At 43.4% G+C, this 24,758-nt stretch overlaps 1 pseudogene; it reads right to left on the reverse strand.

Moving 5' to 3' along the window:
* Positions 1-11,833: 11,833 nt before the first annotated feature.
* On the reverse strand, positions 11,834-23,232 carry LOC129405907 (hydroxysteroid dehydrogenase-like protein 2; annotated as a pseudogene).
* Positions 23,233-24,758: the final 1,526 nt, after the last annotated feature.

Consider the following 24,758-nt stretch of genomic DNA (forward strand, 5'->3'; position numbering starts at 1 on the left):
GAAACAGGCAGAGCTTCTAAGGGGTGAGCACTGACTAAAAGTGCCCACCCAAGACATGGACACTTGAAGTGACTTGAAAGCATGTCCAGGCATTGTGGTTTCTTATTTAGAAAAGAAACTGAGGGGCTGGAGTGATAGCACAGCGGGGAGGGCGTTTGCCTTGTACGCGGCCGACCGGGGTTCGATTCCCAGCATCCCATAGGGTCCCCCCTGAGCACTGCCAGGAGGGATTCCTGAGTGCATGAGCCAGGAGTAACCCTGAGCATCGCTGGGTGTGACCCAAAAAGGAAAAAAAAAATTTTTTTTAATTAAAAAAAAAAAAAGAAACTGAAAAAACTTGTCATCCATTGCAGCCTGGGATTATGGCTTCTAAGAGTATTATTTTATTATTTATGGCTTCTAAGAGTATTAAATTAACCAGCAACTGGGGACTAGCTCTGAGTTATCGTTTTGTTTGTTTGTTTGGGTTTTTTGCTTTTTTTGGGTCACACCCAGCGATGCACAGGGATTACTCCTGGCTCTGCACTCAGGAATTATCCCTGGCGGTGCTCAGGGGACCATATGGGATGCTGGGAATCAAGCCTCAGTCGGTGGCGTGCAAGGCATTGCACTACCCGCTGTGCTATCGCTCCAGCCCCTCTGAGTTATCTTCTATGAGAGCAAAACACAGGAGTCCCACCCGCCGGGGCACGTCCTGGGTATGGACCTGGGTCAGGAAGGAGCAAATGAAATATGGGCAGAGGGTGGGACAAGAACTCTCGAAGCGGAAGACAAAATTTGAGCCTCTCAAGAGCTTACAAACCTGTTTTTTAAACCGAGAGAGAAAGCAGAAGTGAGTCCTGACAAAGGAAAAGCCAGACATTTAAGGTAGGGGAGACTGCAGCCAGTGAGTACCCCAACCCAGCAACCAGCAGCTCCCTGACCCCAAGTTCCAGGCGCCCCCTCCCCCCCACCCCATCCTGGCACCAGCACAAACCCCAGATGCCACCAGGAGGCCCAGAAGAGGAAAGGCTTAATGGGTACGGAGATAGCTGAGGAGAAATCATCAAACGGGAAGATCTGGGGGCTGGAGCGATAGCACAGCGGGGGGAGGGCGTTTGCCTTGCACGCGGCCGACCCCGGATTCGATTCCCAGCATCCCATAGGGACCCCTGAGCACCGCCAGGAGTGATTCCTGAGTGCAGAGCCAGGAGGAACCCCTGAGCATCGCCGGGTGTGACCCCCAAAAAACAAAACAAAATAAAGAAGTGGAAGATCTGCTTGAGCCACTCCAGAAGCGGGAAGGAAACAATAAAGAAATAGAAACTGGGGGGTTTGAGGAGATAGAAGAGGCAGGGACCCTGATTCTGTCGCCAGCACTGTATATGCACAGCGTTGCCAGCTGTAGTCCTGCTAGGTGCAGTACCACAAGGGCCCAAAGCAACACCGTAGCATCAGGCTGGAGCATTAAAACATCTACCCTGGGGAGGGAGAGATAGTACAGTAGGCAGAGTGTTTGCCTTGCGTGTGGCTTACCTGGGTTCTATTCCCAGCATCCCATAGGGACCTCCCAGCACCGCCAGGAGCACAGATCCAGGAGTGACCCCTTAGCATGTCTGGGTCACCCCAAAACTAAAAATAATAAAAATAAAACATCTACCCAATTGGCCATATGTCATCAGAGTAGTCCCTGGACCCCTCGCTTGGGACAAGACCCCCCTGCAAAACAAAACAAAACAAAACAGGATTAGAAACTACAGTTTCTGTTATATAGAAATGGAGCCTATTCTATTATATAGATATAATAAACTATAATAAACTATAAATCGACTATGTAGATAATTACTGATATCCAATGAATCATAAAAAATAGAAAAACATTAGAAAATAGGTGAGGTAAACTAGAGACAATTTTCAAAGAATTAAAGAGAGATTTAAGACCTTCCACTGAGAAGTCTCATGGGGTAACAAAGAAAGGAGATAAGGAAACATTTCAATATATTCCAATAAAATTTATCTTTGCAACAAATGTTGAAACAGTTGGAGATCTAAAGGCAAAAATAAACAAAACAACCCACATGATTAAAAAAATTCTCAGACTATACTTCACATCTTAAAACAAAATTAAAACAAAATAGATCTAAATGTAAAATATAAAACTTTGAGAAGAATACATAAAGCAAATCTACTGGATGTGACCATGAGTTTTGAGATGACAGATCCATTAGATAAATTTTTTTTTATCCATTAGATTATTTTTTATCCATTAGATGGATAATGGATATCTAATGGATAAAAAAAAAATTGGGACTGGAGCGATAGCCTAGTGGGTAAGGCATTTGACTTGCATGCAGCCAACCCAGGTTCGATTCCCAGCATCCCATATGGTCCCCCGGGCACCGCCAGGAGTAAATCCTGAGTGCAGAGCTAGGAGTAACCCCTGTGCATCACTGGGTGTGACCCAAAAAGCCAAAAAAAAAAAATTGATTGGACTTCAGACAAAGCACAGACTAGAAGAAAATTGATGATGATAATATATCTGAAGAAATATGGCTGTATAACCAGAATACCTGAAGAAATCTCAAAACTCACCAGTAAAAAACTGTCCAAGTAGACACTGAGTAAAAAATATGAACATATATTCATGATAAAAAGCTTTCCTGGCACAAATTCGCACATGGAAAGATATTTAACATAACCGGGAAAGATATTTAACATAACCAGCCACTTGGGAAACACAAATTAAAACCACAGTGGGCTATCATTATAAATCTATTATAACAGCTAAATGAAAGTAATGATAATACTGAAAATTAGTGATGACTTAGAGAAACAGGATTTCTTATACACTCCTGAGGAGAATGTAAATAGAGTTAAGGCAGATTTTTTGTTTGGTTTGGTTTTTTTTTTTTTTTTACAAAATTCACTAAACACCATCCAAACCAACCTCACTATCCCAAAGATCTTAAAACATTTGCCCACCCCTCATCTGACAAAGGGTTAAAAGCCAAGATATGTAAAGCACTTTACCAAAAGAAAAAATATTGGGGAAGAGATGAACAGAAATTTGCTCAAAGAAGACATACAAATGGCGAAGAGGTATTATTTTAAAAGTGTGCATCGATGTCAGGGAAAAGGAAACCAAAACAATAAGATATCATCTCACACCAGTGAGATCGGTACACTTCACAAAGAACAAAAACAACCAGTGTTGGCCTGGAAGTGGGGAGGAAAGGGACCCTCACTCACTGCAGCTTGGAAAGTCGACTAGTCCAGTCTTATGAGAAAACAATATGGACACTTCTAAAAAAAAAAACAAACTAGGAATTGAACTCCCATGTGACCCAGCAATTACACTTCTTGGTATCTATCTCAATGGTACAAAAACTTTACTCAGAAAAGACATTTGCAACCCTATGTTCATTGCAGCACTAATCAGAATAGCCCAAATCTGGAAACAACCCAATGTCCAAGACTTAGTAAACAAATTATGGTTCCTGTACACCATGAAATACTATCAGGCTAAAAGAAAAGGATGAAACCATGTAACTTCCTACTACGTGAATGGGTCTGGAGAGTATCACGCTGAGTGACGCTAGCCAGAAGGAGAGGAATAGATGCAGAATGATCTCTCTCTTTTGTGGGATATAAAGAGACAGGGTAGGGAAGTAACAGATGCACAAAGGAAATAGAAACTGAGTTCTCCAATCACGCCCAGGAACCACCTCTGGCTCCAAGTAAGCTCCTTCACTGGCCATGGTCCAGAGACTCATAAATAAATCTTGAAAGAGATCAACAAGTTGCAGAGATTCTGCTGGACCCCGTGCAAGGCTGAGTCCCCCAGAGCCTCCTGGAGGATGCTGAACCCAGCTCCTGCCCAAATAGAGCCCTGGCAGCCCGCTGAAACCCTCCAAACTCTATAATCACCACCAGGATCCCCGCCAGACTCCATTGCTCCAAATGAGCCTCACCAGAAATTAATCTGCTGAAAACCTCAGGTATGTGGGTTTTGTGTAGAAATCTCTAGGCTTTTACAGAGTTGGGGATGGGCCATCTCCCCTCATCTTCCTGTACTTCTGGAAGTCCTGGCAGTCTTGCATGTACCCCCAAACAGCCACCCAGTTAAAAATTTAACTCCAACTGTATCACCCCGTGAAAAAAAAATTTCTATTTCCTGGAGTGTTCAGTCATATTTGTGGCTGTACAACATCTCCAACTCTACAACACTGATAAATCAGGAATAGCACACCAGACTGGATGGGGTGTAATGTAGAAGCCAACCAATCTCTATTAACAAAATATTAACAAAACACAGAAGCCTTAACCTGTAACAACATCTTAGTAATCTCTTATACAAAGACTTAACGGGTCCATGGTGAGATATAGCAATATTCACCTACTTTCTACCAAGAAAACACATTTCGATCATTCTCTTAGCAAATTATTGATAATAAACAATATAAAATAAATTATTGAGGGCCTGCAATGAGGGTAGGCTTAAGGGGTGGTTGGGAAAATTGGAGGTAATGGTGGAGGAAAGGTATAATGGCAGTGGGATTAGTGTTGGAATATTGAATGTCTGTAACAAGTCATCATGAACAACTTTGTAAACTACAGTGTTTATCTAAAGTGTAAGGGGGAAAGTGAAAGAAAGAAAGAGAAATAAAGAGAGAAAGAGAGAAAGAGAAAGAAAGAAAGGAAGGAAGGAAGAAAGAAAGAAAGAAAGAAAGAAAGGAAGGAAGGAAGGAAGGAAGGAAGAGAAGAAAGAAAGAAAGAAAGAAAGAAAGAAAGAAAGAAAGAAAGAAAGAAAGAAAGAAAGAAAGAAAGAAAGAAAGAAAGAAAGAAAGAAAGAAAGAAAGAAAGAAAGAAAGAAAGAAAGAGAGGCTGGAGCAATAGTACAGCCAGTAGGGTGTTTGCCTTGCACGCAGCCGACCCGGGTTCGATTCCCAGCATCCCATATGGTCCTCTGAGCACTGCCAGGGGTGATACCTGAGTGCAGAGCCAGGAGTAACCGTTGTGCATTGCCAGGTATGACCCAAAAGGCAAAAAAAAAAAGAGAGAAAGAAAGAAAGAAAGACAAAGAAAGACAAAGAAATGAAAGAAAGGCAGGAAGAAATGAATGAAAGAGAGATAGAAAGAATGAATGAAAGAGAGACAGAAAGAAAGAAAGAAAGACAAAGAAATGAAAGAAAGGCAGGAAGAAATGAATGAAAGAGAGACAGAAAGAAAGAAAGGAAGAAAGAAAGAGAAAGAGATAGAGAGGGAGAGAGAGAGGGAGGGAGAGAGAGAGAAGGAAAAGAAACCCAGAAATGGTTTCCAGTAAGAGAACATTCTCTCTTGGGGGAGAACGAGGGACACCTGGACAATGGTGGAGGGACAACCGATCATTTAGCCTTATTCTTATTTAATATCCCACATAACAAAAGACACACACACAAGGTTTAAAGATAAGCAATTTTTCCTAGAACACAGGAAGCTGAGAAAGAAAAAAAAAAAGGCTGTCTCCCCTAGGGCCTCTAGAAAGTAATGCACCCAGCAGACACCTTGGCTTTGGCCCACTGAGACAGCTCAGAATTCTGACTGATAGAACCGTCCATCCATTTGTCTGGCTGGAGGCAGGACGCTGTGGTCATCTGTCACAGCAGCGGCAGGAAGTGACATCAGTGACTTACCACTGCTGTTATCCAAGACAAAGTGATAGCGTGTCCTGACCTCTGTTCAATCCTTTCTTGAAAATGTTTCCTGTCAACAACACAAAGCCCAGGGTTTACCTTGGAAAAAATAAAGAATTGTGTGGGGCCAATGCCCGTTCATCCCGGGAGACCGCACCGCACCGATGCCCTGAGCACCACCTAGAGTGACCTCTGGGCACGGAGCCAGGAGGAAGCTCTGAGCACAGTCGGGTGTGACCCCAATGCAAACGAAAATAATACCAAAGAAAAATGTTTGGGACCTTTGGGACCAGAGAGAGAGAGGTCAGTGACAGAGCTACAAGCCGCATATGGATGAGGCCCGGGGCTGGTTCCCCGGCCCCGCGGCAATGTCTGATGCTCACTCAGTGTTTTTCAATCACTTCTAAAGATCCATCTTATTATAGATTTTTTTATTTGGTTTTTGGGCAATACCTGGCAATAGTCAGGGGTTACTCCTTCCTCTGCACTCAGGAATTACTCCTGGTGGCGCTCAGGGGACCATATGGGATACCAGGGATGGAACCCAGGTTGGCTACGGAGCAAGGCAAGCACCCTACCCACTGTGCTATTTCTCCATTCCTAAAGATCCATTTTATCTGCAAAATATATACCTTCTGTCAGTGGATACCTATGACTATTATTTAAACACATCTCTTTATCATCATCATCATCATCATCAATCACGTTGATCATCAGATTTCTCGAGTGGTCTCAGTAACGTCTCCATTCGTCCTAGCCCTGAGATTTTAGAAGCCTCTCTTTACTCGTCCTTCCCAACGGTGCCACATTGGAGGCTCTTTCAGGGTCAGGGGAATGAGATCCATTATTGTTACTGGTTTTGGCATATGAATACGCCATGGGGAGTTTGCGAGGCTCTCCCATGTGGACAGGAAACTCTTGGTAGCTTGCCAGGTTTCTCCCAGAAGGAGCTTCCGGGAGCTTGGTGTTATAGTCTCTTGATGTTGGGCGTTGGTGGGATTACATGGTGCCAGGGGCAGTCCCTGGGTGTGACCGCCTAGCTACTGGAAAATGGGGAATCTGGGCGGAAGAGGCTCAGTCCCAATCCGAGCAGGCTTGGAGGTCTCAGCCCCGGGTCCCACACACCTGGGTTCCCCTATCCCTTTATAACATAAGAAATTAAAACATTTTAAAACCACATCTTCAACTATATCTTTCTCCTATCAGTCATACAAAACGATTGCTTTATATTTGAAATAACTTTTTAAAAAGTAAAATAAAATATAGTACAGAAACTGGAAGTTAAAAATGTAAAAATCAATCATGTTAAGTGAAATGAGTCAGAGAGAGAAAGGGACAGACACAGAATGACTGCACTCATTTGTGGAATATAAAGTAACAGAATGGGAGACTAACACCCAAGGAGAGTAGAGATCAGGGTCAGGAGCATCACTCCACAGCTTGGAAGCCAGTCTCACGTGCTGGGGGAAAAGACAGTTGGGATAGAGAAGGGACCAATAAGTGAATGATGCTTGGAGGGCTTGTTTGAGATGGGAGATGTGTGCTGAAAATAGACTGTGGACCAAACATGCTGGCCACTTACTACCTGTATAGCAAACTATAACACCAAAAGGAGAGAGAGGGGAGGGGTAGAGAGAGAAAGGGATTGTGCCTGCCACAGAGGCAGATGGGGGGTAGGAATGTGGGGTGGCAGGAGGGATACTAGGATCATTGGTGGTGGAGAATGGGCACTGGTGGAGGGATGGGTACTCAATCATTGTATGACTGAAACGTAAGCACGAAAGTTTGTAAGTCTGTAACTGCACATCATGATGATTCATTAAAAAATAAAAAAAAATAGGGGCTGGAGCAATAGCACAGTGGGCAGGGCATTTGCCTTGCACATAGCCGACCAGGGTTTGATCCCCAGCATCTCATATGGTCCCCCAAGCACCACCAGGAGTAATTCTTGAGTGGATGAGCCAGGAGTAACCCCTGTGCTTCATCGGGTGTGACCCAAAAAGCAAAAAAAAAAAAAAAAAGTTTAAATCTAATTTGGTTGTTGCTCCCTTTGACAATAAGGGGTGGCTTTCAACTAGGTGATATGTGGTAAATGTTTTCTAAAAACTGAATGAACTAAATCTGCAACTCTGAAAAATTGGTAAAAAAACACTTAAGGCAAATGATTGATTAAAGTCACTTTTTTTTTTGCTTTTTTTGGGGGGGTCACACCCAGCAATGCATAGGGGTCACTCCTGGCTCATGTACTCAGGAATTACCCCTGGCGGTCCTCGGGGGACCTTATGGGATGCTGGGATTCGAACCCGGGTCAGCCGCATGGAAGGCAAACGCCCTACCCGCTGTGCTATCACTCCAGCCCCAAGTCACTTTCTTAAAAGCACGTTGTATTGACCACGTATGTTACATTTAATGTTTTTATTTTTCCTAAAGTTTCTAAGCATATTTGTTTGACACATAACAGGTGTAATTAATAATAGTGTTTTAGGTTTTATTCCCAGAAACTGAGAAAGAAAATTATTCCTAATGACAGTATAACAAATCTTTTTCTAAACCAGGGTGTTTTCAATGCTTAGTTTCCAATAACATTAAAGAAAAAAAATAAAGGCCTACTCAAGTTAACAGTTGACAAGAGAGGGAAAATATTTGTAATAAGTCACTATGTAATTTTTTGTGTATTGCTTGGAAGAAATTCATAGAATTGACTGACATTTCTATAATAAATAACCTACTCCCACCTACAATTTTATGTGAACAAATATCAGCATTTACATCTATAAAAATGAGACAGAAATTATGCCGAACCATGATTATTTCTAGCAATAAGTCATGTTCATTTGAAAGTAAAGAAACAATTCCATGTATCAAATAAAAAAATGCATTTCTAACAAAACTATTTTTTATGTTTAATAAGTATTAGCACTGTCGTCCTGTTGTTCATCGATTTGCTCGAGTGGGCACCAGTAATGTCTCCATTGTGAGACTTGTTACTGTTTTTGGCATATTGAATATGCCATGGGTAGCTTGCCAGGCTCTGCCACGGTTTAATAAGTATAAAATTTTAAAATTGATATATGTGCCTTTTGTCAATTGTATACAAAAAGTACCAAAAATGATTTCAATTTAGAAGGAATATTTTACTACTTAAAGTACCTGGTCAGAATATTTAGAAAATGATTTCAATTTATGCATCTACTTGATGTAGAGAAGGCTTTAAGGCATAAAAAATACTTTCTGGCGGGGAGAGGCTAGCACACTGGCTGGACAGTGCACTTTGCATGCGGGAAGCCCCAGTTAAATCTTCTTCCTCAACTCATGGTCTCCAATGCCTGTGAAAACAATTCCTGAGCACTGAGCCAGGAGTACTTCTGGGTAAAGCCCAAGTAGAAAATACAATTAAAATACTCTTTTTTGTTTGTTTGTTTTTTGGGTCATACCTGGCGATGCACAGGGGTTACTCCTGGCTCTGCACTCAGGAATCACCCCTGACGGTGCTCAGGGGACCATATGGGATGCTGGGAATCGAACCCGGGTCAGCCGCGTGCAAGGCAAGCGCCCTACCCGCTGTGCTATTGCTCCAGCCCCTAAAATACTCTTTAGTAAAACAAAATTCCATGAAGGATGTGGACTAGAAATATTACCTCAAGGAGAAAGGAGGGTGATATAAGATTTCCAAGTGAGAGAATACTTTATATATATATGTATATATATATACATGTATATATATATTTTGTCAAATGAATAATTTGGGTAGCAATCTCAATAACATTTAACCTCCAGATACCCTGAAAAGATTCATAGAATAGTTTTGTTTGTTTTGTTTTCTTTAATGTCAAAATTTTGAGCTAGGGAGCTGGAGTGATAGCCCAGCGGGTAGGGCGTTTGCCTTGCACGCGGCCGACCCGGGTTTGAATCCCAGCATCCCATATGGTCCCCTGAGCACAGCCAGGGGTGGTTCCTGAGTGCACAGCCAGGAGTAACCCCTGTGCATCGCCAGGTGCGGCCCAAAAAGCAAAATAAAAATAAAAACAAAATTTTGAGCTATACCCCTTGCAGTTATTTATGCAAGTGAAAAATCAGCCATCTCAACTTAAAAACGTGAAAAGATTTACAATGTGAATGTGATTTTTCAAATTAATGTTAGGAGTTAGTGCAAGAAAAGTAGATGAAGAAATGGCTTAATAAGAAACGGTATAAGTTATAGTTCTTGCCTTCAAAAAGTTCATAACCTGACCAGGGGAATAAATCTTATAGGCTTACTATACAGATTTATAGAAAACGATTAGATAATTATAGGCCAAAGTTCCTTCAATTAACTAACTTTAAAAATAAACATTCTAGGTCCAGACCCCATGCCAGGCTGTCTTCACTGGGGTAAGTAGTGTGTGGGGGGCAGGTTGAGTTTTCCTTGTCCCCCCCCCCCCCCACAGAGCCTCGGCAACCGAAAACCTCTAGAACCCAACTGCTACCATGTCCATAACCACTCTCCACAGGCTTAGATGAGCCTCACGCATGAGGAAATTTTCAGAAAAATACAGGTGTGCAGGACCTGTGACTGAAATCTCCAAGCTTGCTTGGATCGAGCAGGAAGGGGCCTCCTCCACCCCATCTCCCTAGTTTTCCAAGTAGCTTGTCAGTCACACCCACAAATTGCCCCTGGCCCTATGTAATCTCACCAATGGCCAAGATCCAGAGACTCAGAAGTAAAGCTCCAAGAAGAGAGTAACACAGGCCTCACCCAGGAGTGAATCTGCTATATAATTGTATCCTAAATTTTAGATTTCCTCGAGGGCACGACTACGGCCTCTCATACTCTACACCACTGGTGTACCAAGAGTAGCTCACAACATTTGATGGGGTTTTACAGACGTGTTAGGAATCTCTTATACAAGGGCTGAATGACTCCAGGATGAAACACAACAATCTTCACACACTTTCCTCTAAGGAAACTTTATTGGACTATCTTTAGCAGATGACTCATAACAAGCAACACAGGATTAATTGTTCTGTTCTGCTTTGGGGGGCACGGTTTCGGGGTGGAAACGTTCGAAATATGGTGGTAGGAAGGTGCAATAGTGGTGGGATTGGCGTGTGAATATTCAATGTAATGGATGATTGTGAACAACTTCATAAATTTTTTTTAAATACTATATAAAAAAAGAATAGACATTCTAAGGGAAAAAATAAAATAAAATCACCAATGTGTACTAGACTAATCAGAAAGAGCTAGAAATAGAAAGTAAAATTTGAGACCCAACCTACAATGACCAAATTTTACAATGTGTCTGTCCAGGAGGCAGGTTAGGGGGTGGGAGGGAACCTGGGATAGTATTGGAGGGAAACTGACACGGGTGGAGGGATTGGTTCTGAAGCATTATGTGTCTGAAAGTCAACTATGAATAATTGTCAATCACAGTGCCTTAAATTGAAAAAAATAGTAAAAATTTGAAACAGGCTCTGATGGCTAGCTAAGACCCTGAGAAAGGTCGAGAAGGAAATTATTCTAATAATTTAAAGAAGAAATTTTCTTCTTACAAAATAATTTAAATTTTGTAAGAAGAAATTACAAGAAAAAAAACACAAGTATACAGTATAGGCCAAAGAAAGTGAAGAAAGAATGAGAACTTTGCATGTATGGTTCTGACTTTTCATTTTTCTAAGTTCACATGAGAATTCATGATAAAAGTGAGCTGCCTTTGGTCTCAAATATTTTATAATTATTACTGGAAACAGCCAAGTGGCTTGCCTATCTTATCTCTCAAAACGTTCAATAACAAATTATCCTTCCAGAGATATGGACTTAGATTTTTAGATATTACAGAGGGAGTTTAAAAAAAAATTTAAAGAAATTTCAATTCTGAAGTATGAGAAAACCTGAAAATCAAAAATTGTGAAAGAAAAATACTTTTCATATGTAGAGATGCATTTTAGCCTAGAATAGTTAAGATGTTATAAATCTACATTAAATCATCTTATTAGGGCAAGAAGGCGAGCTGTTAGGATACTGTGAGTCTGGGAATTCTTGCAGACGTTTCTTTAGTATCAGCACAGCCCAGCGTTAGAAGTGAGGTGTGCTTGATTCATTTAATAGGTGATGGCACAAAGTGCATGTTTGGATTCTCACAGACCAGTGAAAGGGGCAAACACATGTTTAGTTCCTAAGTGGAAATAAATTGCCTTTGGTGTCATAAGCGGAAGTCCCAGGCCTAGAAGGCCGAATATGCGACTGAGAAACCCCAGCGGATAGAGTGAAGTTGCCTTCAGGAAATGAGCAATTGAGTCATCTGAAAATGAGACCTTCGATACCAAGGCTAGGAGGGCTTTGTAGAAACTCTCCGGACCCTCTGAAGAGCTCGTTGCACCTGTCCCATTCAGATAACACCACAGAGCAGAACTAGGGGGCCCTGGGAGACTTCTAAGATGCGATAAACTGACATTCAAACCATCGTTTGGAATTAAAACGCTCCATAGAGGACACAGATTCCCAAATTGATGCACTTAGCCTCAATTCCCAGATTGATCCACTTACTTAGCCTCCAAAAGGCACGGTGAGAGCTGGGAATGAGCAACCACCCCCCACCTTCCCCCTGTTCTCCCGGGACCCTGGCAGTCACGCCCACGAACTGCCTCTGGTGCCATATAAACTCATTCATGTTCATGATCCAGAGACTCACAGATAAATCTCAGAAGAGAACCACAAGCCACAGACAAGCCTCCGGACCCCAAAGTCCCGATCCAGTTAAAAATTTAATTCCAGAGGGATATCTGCCAGAAGTTGCATCATTGCTAGCTCGTACCTCTCTGCTACTTTATATTCCACATATGAGTACTTAGTTACTAAAATACTAAAATACAGAAATCCAGAACCTTGCGGCTGCTACTGTGGCCACACGACCTCATATCTCTTCATTCTCAACAATGGAAAACAAATTTTCAAATGCTTCCTTTCCAGCAGGTCCGACTCTTGGTGGGGGGAAACTCCAAACAATAATAGTGAGTTTTTTCTTTGTATGTAATCAAAGTAAAGAGAAAGTAAAGTAAAATTTATCAGCTACATAGGCGGGGTGGGGGGCTGGGGGGGTGGGGGGGAGGTTTACTGTGGTTCTTGGTGGTGGAATATGTGCACTGGTGAAGGGATGGGTGTTTGAGCATTATGTAACTGAGACTTAAGCCTGAAAGCTTTGTAACTTTCCACATGGTGATTCAATAAAATAAATAAATAAATAAATAAATAAAAATAAAAATTTAACTCCAGCTGTATCACCCGATTTAAAATTTTAAAATTCCTGGTGTGCGTGGCAACATCTTATACTTCATGCCACTGATTTACCAAAGTAGCGCACCACATTTGATGAGATGTAAAGTAGAAGACAACTGATCTCAATAAAAAAAAAAAAATAGCACACAAGGCTCAACCTCTAACAACATGTGAGAAACCTCTTACACAAGGGCTTAGTGGCTCCAGGGTGAGATCCAACAATCTTCACTCACTTTCCTCCAAGGAAACTTTTTTGTATCATTTTTAGTGGATTATTCATAATAAGCAATACAAAATAAATTATTTAGGATAAGTTAAAAGGGGTGAGTGGTGGTGGGAAAATTTGAAATCATGGTGGTGGGATGGTCTAATCATGGTGGATTGGAGTTGGAATATTGAATGTAATAAATTGTGAACAACTTTATAAAAATAAAAGAATATTTTATTTAAAAAAGGCACCATGACTATATACTGGCAATGTCTTTTCAGGAGTCATGTAGTAAAAGAAATAATTTACTTAAAGTTTATGCTAAAAAATAACCACATGTATTCAGCACAGAAAATATTCATCAGACTGATGGAGAACTGATAAAAAATGAAAGTCTCCTTTAACTTTTATAGAAACATAAGTTTAGAATTTAACCATTTCACATTTTAGAGCATAATTACACTGAAACCTCATCAAATAATAGATATTTATACTAAATAGATATTTATACTGGAGACATACAGCAGGTAGGGCATTTGGCTTGCACGCGGCTGACCTGGGTTCGATTCTTCCGTCCCTCTCGGAGAGCCTGGCAAGCTACCGAGAGTATCCTGCCTGCACAGCAGAGCCTGGCAAGCTACCCATGGCATATTTGATATGCCAAAAACAGTCACAACAAGTCTCACAATGGAGACATTACTGGTGCCTGCTCGAGCAAATCGATGAACCATGGGAAGACAGTGCTAAATTTTGAATTTTCACTCTAAGTCAGTCTCAAACTTCTAGAAAAATGGCAGGATTATAACAAAGAATTCTCATATATATTCTTTTTTTTTTTGCTTTTTGGGTCACACCCGGCAATGCACAGGGGTCATTCCTGGCTCATGCACTCAGGAATTACCCCTGGCGGTGCTCAGGGGACCATATGGGATGCTGGGATTCGAACCCGGGTCGGCCGCGTGCAAGGTAACACCCTTCCTGCTGTACTATCACTCCGGACTCCCTTTTATTTTATTTTATTTTATTTTATTTATGCTTTTTGGGTCACACCTGGCGTTGCACAGGAGTTACTCCTGGCTCATACACTCAGGAATTACTCCTGGTGGTGCTCGGGGGACCATATAGGATGCTGGGAATCGAACCCGGGTCGGCCGCATGCAAGGCAAACGCCCTACCCGCTGTGCTATCACTCCAGCCCCTCTCATATATATTCTTCATCCAGATTCATCAATGATTACATACATGTTATCCCAATTGCTGAATAAATTTTATTTATATGTAGTTACTAAGATTGTCATATATATAGTCATTGTCATATACTAAGATTGTCATGTGTATATATATGTATATACATATGTACATACAAATATGTATATTTGGCTTTTTGGGTCATGCCCAGCGATGCCCAGGGGTTACTCCTGGCTCTGCACTCAGGAATTACCCCTGGTGGTGCTCAGGGATGTCGGGGATTGAACCCAGGTAGTCCGGTGCAAGGCAAATGCTATACCCGCTGTACTGTCACTCTGGTCTTGTCCTATACTTTGTTTTCTCTGGGACTCAATACCTGGTGGTACTCGGGCCAACGCAGGCATGGTTCTCAGGAGTTTCTCTCAGCAGACCCTGGGGGCACTGTATGGTGCTGTTCATTAAACTCGGGGTACTGCTGTGGACAGCACACACTCCAGCCCTTTGAGCCAACTCCCCGCCTTATTGTCCAATATGTCATAATCAGAGGAAAAGCCCTTGTCATGGGCTGGGTTCCCCAAGAAACAGACCATAAAACTCAGACTTGAGGGGCCAGAGCAATAGCAGAGCGGGGAGGGCGTTTGCCTTGGAACCTAACCATTTCACGCAGCCGACCCGGGCTCAATTCCCAGCATCCCATATGGTCCCCTGAGCACCGCCGGGAGTCATTCCCTAGTGCAGAGCCAGGAGGAACCCCTGAGCATCGCCAGGTGTGACCCAAAAAGCAAAAAATAACAGACTTGAGTGCGGAAGATTTATTAAGGGGTGGATCTAGGGGGAGGGTGGGGCAACGCTGTACCAGGAGAGAAAGGGGACTAAGGCCCAGAATAGGCATCGGCCGATCCCGCCGGGGGCTGTGGGGCCGGGACCCTTCCTCACCATCGCCTGCCTTGGGGCAAGGGCTTGGCTCACACCCACAGGTCATGGATGGAGGCTCAAGCCCCCTTCAGCTGCAGATTCCCAGAGCGCAGCCCCACAGCCCCCAAACCTCCCGGTAGCCCAGGGGGACTTCTAAGAAATGGTCCAGAGGTGAACGGCGAGTAGTTGGGAGAGGGGTGGTGTTTTTTTTTTTTTTAAGGTAAAAAAGGTTCAAGGGTAAAGATCAAGAAAGCAGAAATGTACAGCTTGAAACGTTAAATTGGAAATCGGTAGATGTAAAGAGAAGACAAACTTGAGCGTTAGTCGCTCTAGAACCAGGGCACTTAACGCATTCAACAGAGAAGAATCTTGGCGTTCTGGTAAGTGGCGCAGGCCGGAGACTGCTCCGGACCCCAGACCGGGCCAGCAACACCAGGGAGCCAGACGGAGGAGGCACAGCTGGTACGCCTTCTCCAGATGGAGCCCCGGTGACACTGAGCTAGTAAATGGCTCTGGGATGCGGGACTGGGACAACTCCGAACCTCGTGGCCACTAATGAGGCCGCACGACCTTTTCTGAAAAATGAAAACATACAATCTATTGATGCCATCCAACATGTCTGACTGTTGGAGGAAAACCTCCAAATAATGATAGTGAGATCCCTGTTGAAAATTGAACGTAATCAAAGTAAGGAAAGAGTAAAATGAAAAATGTCTGCCACACAGGCAGAGGGGGAGTGGGAGGGGGGTATGTGGGGTTTGGTGGTGGATCAAATATCAAAACTTTGTAAGTGTATCTCACAGTGATTCAATAAAAAATAAAATTAAAAAAAAACAGGGCTCTTCAGACAATTTTATTCTAGCATTTTGCTAAGGAGAGCATACAAAATCTGAAACGTTGCCAGTTGTTCTTAAGAATAATGGTCAATATAAAACGCACACACCGTTAAAGGCTCTGTTAAAGAGACAGGGAGAAATGAGCTCTCGATGCAAGACGGTGTAACATTCTGTGGCCGACTCCTGGGCCCCGAGTGGTTTCACAACACATTGTCTCACGACCAAAGGAGACACTTTTGTCTTTATAAAACTCCAAACGAATAAAAAATTTACAAGAGCCATATAACAGGGAAACAGAGAGAAACAGGAGAAAACCAGAGCTAAAACATTTCTTCCCTCCCCCACTCCAGGGAGAGACTTAGGTTTCTTATTGTTATTAATATAGGGACAAGAGGAAGTGGACGGACAGGGCTGCCCCCAGCTCCAGCCTCAGATGTGTGAATAAAAAATAACAACAGGCAGGAGAGGGTGAGGAAATAGAAATGCTGCCACGTGAGGGCTGGGGAGACAGCACAGGAGGTAACGTGTTGGTCAGGGCCAGCTACTTCCGGTTCCATTCCCAGGACAAAGTACACATCTCCCTTGAGGAGAGATGAGCACAGAGCCAGGATTAGCCCTTTGAGCATCACCTGGTGTGACCCAACCCTGCCAACACCGGCCAAAGAAATAGATGCTGGAAGCCACCGTTTCACAATGATTTGGGTGGGGAACGTGAAGCGAGGGGGGGTGTCTCCCCACCCAGACGCGCACCCCATGGGGCATGATACACCTTCTAGGATGGAGGATGAACTGGACTTTGTACCCAAAGCTGAGAGGGGAGGAAGGAGGGGGGGTTTTCTGAAGAAGTGACCGGAGAACTCTCTTTCCTTCTTGCTGCGGGAGAGAGGGAACAGCCCCACAAATCACAACTTGCTCAGAAAAAAATAAAAATCTAGATATGCTGTAATCAAGCAAGGACTGAGTAAGAAACAGCCCAAGTTTATGGTACCTAGGAACCCATTTACTTCTGGAAACTCCACAGTAGGGACTGAATAATTTCTCATTTTGCAGATGCAACATTGCAGCGTTGAAGTCTGACGCAATGATGATGCAAGGTCATCCAATTGGCTCAGGATTTGAATCCAAGCAGCTCGGGCCCGGGACCTTGCTTCTGCTTGGCAGATTCCTGCTTATCCGTCCCATCCGTTACAACCTGGAGCATTGAGATGGCCGGTTTTCTATTTTTGTGAGTTTTGACAAATTGTCTCTTTCAAGGAATTAGTCCATTTCAAGTAGGTTATCGAATTTGTGAGTACAAAAGCTGTTCCCAGCATTCATTTTGATTATGATTTGAATGGCCGAAGGGTCTAGCGTGAGCTTCTCTTCTTTCTGATGTGAGTCATTTGAGTTCTCATTTTCTTTTAATCTTGTTGGAGGCTTATCAATTCTACTGATCTTGCTAAAGAACCAGCACCTCTTTTTACTGTTTTCCTACTTCCAATTCCTTTTCTTTCTGCTCTAACTCATTTCTTTTTTTTCTTGTTATAGGGACTTCATTTGAACCCTTTTTTTTTTTTATTTAGATTTCTGAAGGAGGAAATCTAGAAAGTCGATTTCTAAATCTTTCTCTCTTCTAATATATGCATTGAGTGCCATTGACTTCCCTCTGAGCACAGTGAGTACATTCCTTACTTATTTAAGAATTCAGATACACAGCTGCTCTACATCATGTACCTGGCCTTTCAGATACCCGCAATCTTTGGGAGAGTAAACATACTACTTCAAATCCATTTCCTCCATCTAATTGGTAGCAATCCTATTGAGTGAACTTTCTTTTAGCAGCAGACAGGCAAGGGCCACTCCAGCCCTTGTAAAAATCTGGGTTCAGCATAGTAACCTTAGGCTTTTCTTCCCAAGACATAAAATTCCAAACTCATTTTTTTTTTCTTTTCGGGTCACACCCGGCGATGCACAGGGGTTCCTCCTGGCTCTGCACTCAGGAATTACTCCTGGCAGTGCTCGGGGGACCACAGGAGATGCTGGGAATCGAACCCAGGTCGGCTGCATGCAAGACAAACGCCTTCCCTGCTGTGCTATCGCTCCAGCCTCCAAACTCATTTTCTTAATCCACGACTTCCTTGAGCAACTTGAGGCCTGTCACACGCATGACACCAGCTGCATCACTGCCACCAGCTCAGATGTTCTTATTTGGTTTACTTCTTTTCACTTATTTAAAAAAATGTTTGGAAGGAGGGATCATTGGAGACTTCCTTTTGTAAGGCAAGAATTGTCGGAAACAGTCTGTCATTTCCAGTTTGGCATTATTATAAAATAAATGGTTTTTTTAGGAATGCCTAGTGAGACTTATTTCCAGAAACAGACCTGAAAAATTTTTCCTAGAAAACAATATCTAGTACAAATCCATTATTACAAAAAAAATTCTCTCTGGTTATCCATTTTCTTTATTTATAAATGACTAGAATTTATTTTTATCTAACTTTAATTATGATTATTTAAAAGAATGGCATTATTTTTTAATACACTAGCAACGGGATGACAGTGACACTATTTTTAAGCTACTGAGAGTATCCCGCCCGCATGGCAGAGTCTGGCAAGCTCCCCGTGGCGTATTCGATATTCCAAAACCAGTAACAACAAGTCTCACAATGGAGACGTTACTGGTGCCCACTTGAGCAAATCGATGAACAACGGGAGGACAGTGCTACAGTGCCACTATTTTTAAAATAGACTGATTTTTTTCTGAAACAAAACAAAAAGCATACATAGACTGAAACACAGACACAGACTGGAAGCTAACACACTATAATGTCAGCAGTAGTGGATTTGGAATGATACAAACCTGTTGTCATTATTTTCCTTTTTTTTACATTTACTTTAAAAATTAACAGCACAACTTCCTGACATTCATCAGTGCAAATATTTCAGCAGGAGCCGCAGTTTGCACTGTGAGCCCTGGCGTTGCAGCCTGCGGGTGACAAAGCAACCAAATGTCACTCCCCATCAACTCTCGTAGTACAAGGTTCAGAGTACTTGGTGCTTTTATTAGAAAAGCCCTTGGTGCTTTTATTAGAAAAGCATCACAACTATTTTGCAGCACAAATTTTTTCTTTTTTCTTTTTTTTTGGCAGATGCTAGATAATGTCTTTTCCATGGCTCATTTTGAATATCACGAGAGCTTACACGGCTCGGTTGTAAATGCAAATTTCTAGATTGTAAATGGTTGGGTTCCAGAGACATCTCTGTAGGACGCTAACCCACTTTGGGATTCAACTGGGAGTGTCTGCGTCAGGGCTGTTGGTGCGCTAGGATGGCACCGGAGACAAATTGTGGGACATGACGGCCAGTCTGCTGGGCGGGCGGGGACCCGGGGAGGGACGGGCCAGGTCCTCTGCTGCCAGGCGGTCTGGAGATTCAGTCCTGGAACCCGCATACCTGGGCCTTGCTTGTGGAAGCTTTTGGTCACTGGGATTCCATCTAGAGTAGGCGGGGAGACTGCACCTGCCCCATCTGGGCTGCCCCGTGCAGCACAACGTTTGATCCCAAGGCCATCACACTTTTTTTTTTTTTTTTTTTAATTTTATTGAATCACCATGAGATAGTTACAAGCTTTCCTGTTTGGGTTACAATCTCACAATGATCAAACACCCATCCCTCCACCAGTGCACATTCCCCACCACCAATATCCCGGGTATACCCCCCCTTTCCCACCCTCCCCCTGCCTCCATGGCAGACAATATTCCCCATACTCTCTCTCTACTTTTGGGCATTATGGCTTGCAACACAGACACTGAGAGGTCATCACATTTGGTCCATTATCTACTTTCGGCATGCATCTCCCATCCCAACTGGTTCCTCCAGCCATCATTTTCTTAGTGATCCCTTCTCTATTCCATCTGCCTTCTCCCCTCCGCTCATGAAGCAGTCTTCCAGCTATGGGACAATCCCCCTGGCCCTTGTATCTACTGTCCTTGGGTGTCAGACTCATGCCATCACACGGTTTTTAGGGTAGCCCAGAACGATCTGTCAATAATGGGGAAGTTCCAACACGAAGAGTTCTGTGTGAAAAATGGTGGCCAACGAGGCAAGGCTTGGCCGGTGAGTCAGAAGCAATGGCTTACAATGGCTAGGGAGCTGGCCTCTGTGATTCCCACTAAGGTGAGCACCTTGAGAAGGAGCTTTGTCCCTTGAAGGGAAGCTGAGTGGTAAGTGTGCTTCTTATAGCCTCTGCCTGGCCGTCCAGCCCTGATTTTCCTGATCTCTTCCCCTCCCCCAAACCTTAAGTCACTGTCATCCCGTAGCTCATCGATTTGTTCGAGTGGGCACCAGTAACATCTCTCATTGTGAGGCTTATTTGGCATATCCAATATGCCACGAGTAGTTTGCCAGTCCCTGCCATGTGGGCAGGATACTCTCGGGAGCTTGCCGGGCTCTCCGAGAGGGGCGGAGGAATCGAACACGGGTCGGCTGCGTGAAAGGCGAATGCCCTACCACTGTGCTATTGCTCCAGCCCTCAAGATCATCTAAATAAAAACCACCCGAGCGATCCACCAGAACTAAAACTCAGGGAAAACATCCAGGAAGAGGAAAAAGAGGAGTAGAAGTAGTGATGTGTGTAGAACGCCTGTTCGAAAGTTCCTCTTGTCCCTTGCTCGTTTGCCCCAGGGAAAGCGGGCACGGCCGTCCCCGCTCCAGACCCTGGAGTCTGGGGGTCAGCTTTGCAGCACACTCCATTTTACATTCCATTATAACGAAATAATTTAGCGATGTCTTTGAACTCCCGGTGATGGGAATTTTCCTGTAAGATACTGTCACCACTCGCCTCTATTTCCTCTAACCCACGTGTTAAAGTCATTTTCAATTTCTCTCTCTCCTTCGAGACATCAGCCACTCACCCCATTTCCTCTCCACAGTCTATCCGGCGTTCCCGTTCCCTCATTTCAATAACCCTAGAACACGGCCCGGGTGCCGGCACTGAAACAATCACCTCAGTACAAAGCTAACTTCCAATCCGTATCTCCTTCACTTCTGCACAAAGCAATAAAAATTATCTTCCGCCAACAGCTGTTTTCCGTAATAAGGAAGCTCAGTGCTGTGACTAAGCGAAACGTCCCTCCTGTTCTCCGAGGCTAGAATGGCTAGTTGCCACTAAATTGAAAATTTCAATTACTATGTATAATGTCCTTCGCGAACGAAGCTAAGTACACTCAATGATCTGTCTTCATTTTTCTAATATTCGGATTTATATTCTCTATTCCATTTGGTCAGACAACCATGTCTTATGATTAATTCATTTCTCATTGCATCCTTTCCCACTACAGTAGAGACTATTTCATTGTTCCCTATACTTATCTCCTCTCTTCTTAACTTTCACCTGGATATTTGGCCACCCAATATAAAGACCACCCATTTGGGGGTGGGGACGGGCAGAGAGACTGCTCAGTGGATTGAAGCCCAAGCTTCGCAGGAAGGGGGACCAGGTTGCATCCCTGGTATCACATGGTCCCTAGAGCACCACTGGGAGTGTGCCATTATGTCAGGCCCCTGAGCACTGCCGGATGTACTCCCAGAACAAACAGACAAATAAATAAAAGAAACTCACAAAGTTATTTTCCTATCTTCCACCTCCCCACACAGAGATGTCAAAGTTTTTTTCTGATTCTTTAAAATTCAAATTCACATCCAGATGCCTCCATGGAAATGTTTGGTATTGTTAAGTGAATTTAATCCATAACTCCTTTAAACATAAACACACACACACACAAACACACACACACATATATTTCCTTCTGTATATATAGTAATGGGGCTGGAGCGATAGCACAGCGGGTAGAGGATTTGCCTTCCACACAGCCGGCCACCCCAGGTTTGATTCCTCCGTCCCTCTCGGAGAGCCCGGCAAGCTACCGAGAGTATCCTGCCTGCACGGCAGAGCCTGGCAAGCTCCCCATGGTGTATTCGATATGCCAAAAACAGTCACAACAAGTCTCACCATGGAGACGTTACTGGTGCCCACTCGAGCAAATAGATGAACAATGGGATGACAGTGCAACAGTGCATATAGTAATGAATAAATAAAATTTTCAACCCCATGTCCTGCTTTTCCTTTTGGTTGCTGGGCTACATGGGGCCGTGCTCAGGGCTTAATTCTGGGTGTGACCCAAAAAGAAAAAAAAATCTGTTTCTGAGGGGTGCCCTAGTTTATAGGCATAGACATTCATCAAACTTTTGTATTTCTTCTTTTAAAATGCTCTCATCAGGGGCGAGAGTGATAATACAACAGGTAGGGTGCTTGCCTTGCGTGCGGCAAACCCAGGTTCAACCCCTGGCATCCCATATAGTCCCACCTGAGCACTGCCAGGAGAGATTCCTGAGTGCAGAGTCAGGTTTAACTCCTGAGCATTGCTGGGGGTGGCCCAAAACAAACAAACAAACAAACAAACATAATTAAATAAAATACTCATATCAATAATAAAGTGACCAGTGTAACTCTTGGGCTTTTGGAAAATGGAATAGGCAATGTCCACAGTGCTATTAACTTTCCTGCATTGGCTTTTACTGCCAGATCCTCCCAGAATACCCCTGGCAGCAGGGTGGGTGGCTGTTTTAGGCCAGAGGACAGTCACTGTGATTTCCCCTTGAGATTCTTCTGCTATGCCAAGCGCACACACAGGCGGGCCACAGTTAGCACCAGTGGAAGCGCAGTTCTATTAGAAACACCAACACCGTGGATTCAGGGCCAGCAGTGAACTGACGGCGAGAACGTGAGCGACTTGACTCTTTTCCCTCTCAGGAATTCAAGCTTTCGACATACGGCGAGTGGCCCTGGTGCTGACATTCACCGTCAAATCCACTCTCTTGGCGGGCATTTTCCAATATGTCAGTCAACTGACAGCGCTGGCATTTTCCACCAAAATATCAATTCCTACAAATTTCGCCACTGCACAGCTGATCCGCTGTTCAACCCTCATGCAACAACACGGGCTAAAACCTTTCCTCCAGCTGCTTCTGTTTCTTCTATCAATGGTGCCTGGGAGGTTGGGGTGTGCCTGGGAGATTGGGGTGCCCCTGAGAGGTTGGGGTGCGCCTGGGAGGTGTTCACAGCAATGAAATATTTGCTCTATCCTTGGCAGCTTTCAGTGTGATAATTTTGCTAATCCCACAGCTTGCACCTGTGATGAAAACACACGCACACACACATACACACACACACACACACACACACAACTGTACATCCTGCCAGTTGGGTAACATAATTTCTGTAGATCAGAGTTGGTGAATTTTTTTTTAAATAAACTTGGAGGCTCATCACTAGATATAAACTTGATGACAGCAGAAATATAACCAATTTTCTTAGAGCAATGCCTGGCATATTGTAAGCAGGTGTTCAATCTGCGTTTGTAGTATGAAAAAATAAGTTGTCGCAAGTCTTCATTTGAAGGTGGGTTGGCTTTAAAATAATAGTAATCAAAAATCATTCAGAGGGCCAGGAATAGAGCGCCTGCATGCCTGCCTATGTGAGGACTTGTTCCTGGACACACACACACACACATACACATACATACACACACATGCACATGTGTCATTCAGAGTATGTATATATCAAAAAAGGAACACCTCCTTTTTAAGGCACTGGGAGGTGTTTACTATTAGAATTACGGTGGTTCCTGTAACTATCTTTCCATCTCTCTACCCACACCAGTACAAATTAAGTAAATATTTGAGAGCACTTGACTGAATCAGACAAATAGTTTGGTTGTTTTTAGCAAAATTAGTTTGATTTGGTATCATCACTCATAATACTTGATATTGAGTAAACTACTACCCGTTATCCATGGGGCTGAATTACAAAACCCCCAGTTGAATTCCAAACACAGCAGACAGAACCAAACTGCACATACATAATGCTTTTTTTTTTGCATATCACTTGTATCACTTGTCTTCCCGTTGCTCATCGATTTGCTTGAGCGGGAGCCAGTAACATCTCCATTCGTCCCTGTCATGTGCTAGTGTTAGCCCAATGGCATCTGCTCACTCCAGGAACACGAAGAACCTCAAGCCGTTCATTCAGGGTCTTGAAGAAGAAGTCTGACCATCTCATAGGTGGGAGGACTGGAGGCCTTTTGACGTCTCGTGGAATCCAGTCGGTAACAGCTCTAGTCCAGCAGTCGTCTCCAAATCTCATTATGTGTCTAGTCCATCTGATTTTTGATATCTTGGCAAATGAGACAGCGTCCCTGATTCTCAATCGATGAATGGAGGTCAGAACTCCGGATTCCTTCTCTCACTTGCATATATCTCTCACTTGCATATATCATTCCTGCATATACCTATGGTAAAATTTGCTATAGCGAGAGAATAGAGGGAGAGTGTTTTTGCCTTATATGCAGTCCACCCAGGTTCAATCCCCGACACCACATATGTTCCCCTGAGGACAGAGCCAGGAGTGAGCCCTGAGCACAGAGTCAGGAGTGAGCACTGAACACTGCCAGGTATGACCCCCCAAAAACAAAACAAAATTTAATTTCTAAATTTGACATGGAAAGAGACTGACTATCCCAATGAAGAACTAATAATACAACAAAGAGAACTCTACTCTAATAAATCTAAATAACTGTGGTTTCTCTCTCTCAAAATATCGTATTGCACACATTATTCTCAGACTGAGGTTGGCTGTGGGTAACTAAAACCACGGAAAGGAAGTTGCA

Source organism: Sorex araneus, chromosome 6 (genome assembly GCF_027595985.1).
Source record: "Sorex araneus isolate mSorAra2 chromosome 6, mSorAra2.pri, whole genome shotgun sequence".
Classification (NCBI taxonomy): domain Eukaryota; kingdom Metazoa; phylum Chordata; class Mammalia; order Eulipotyphla; family Soricidae; genus Sorex; species Sorex araneus.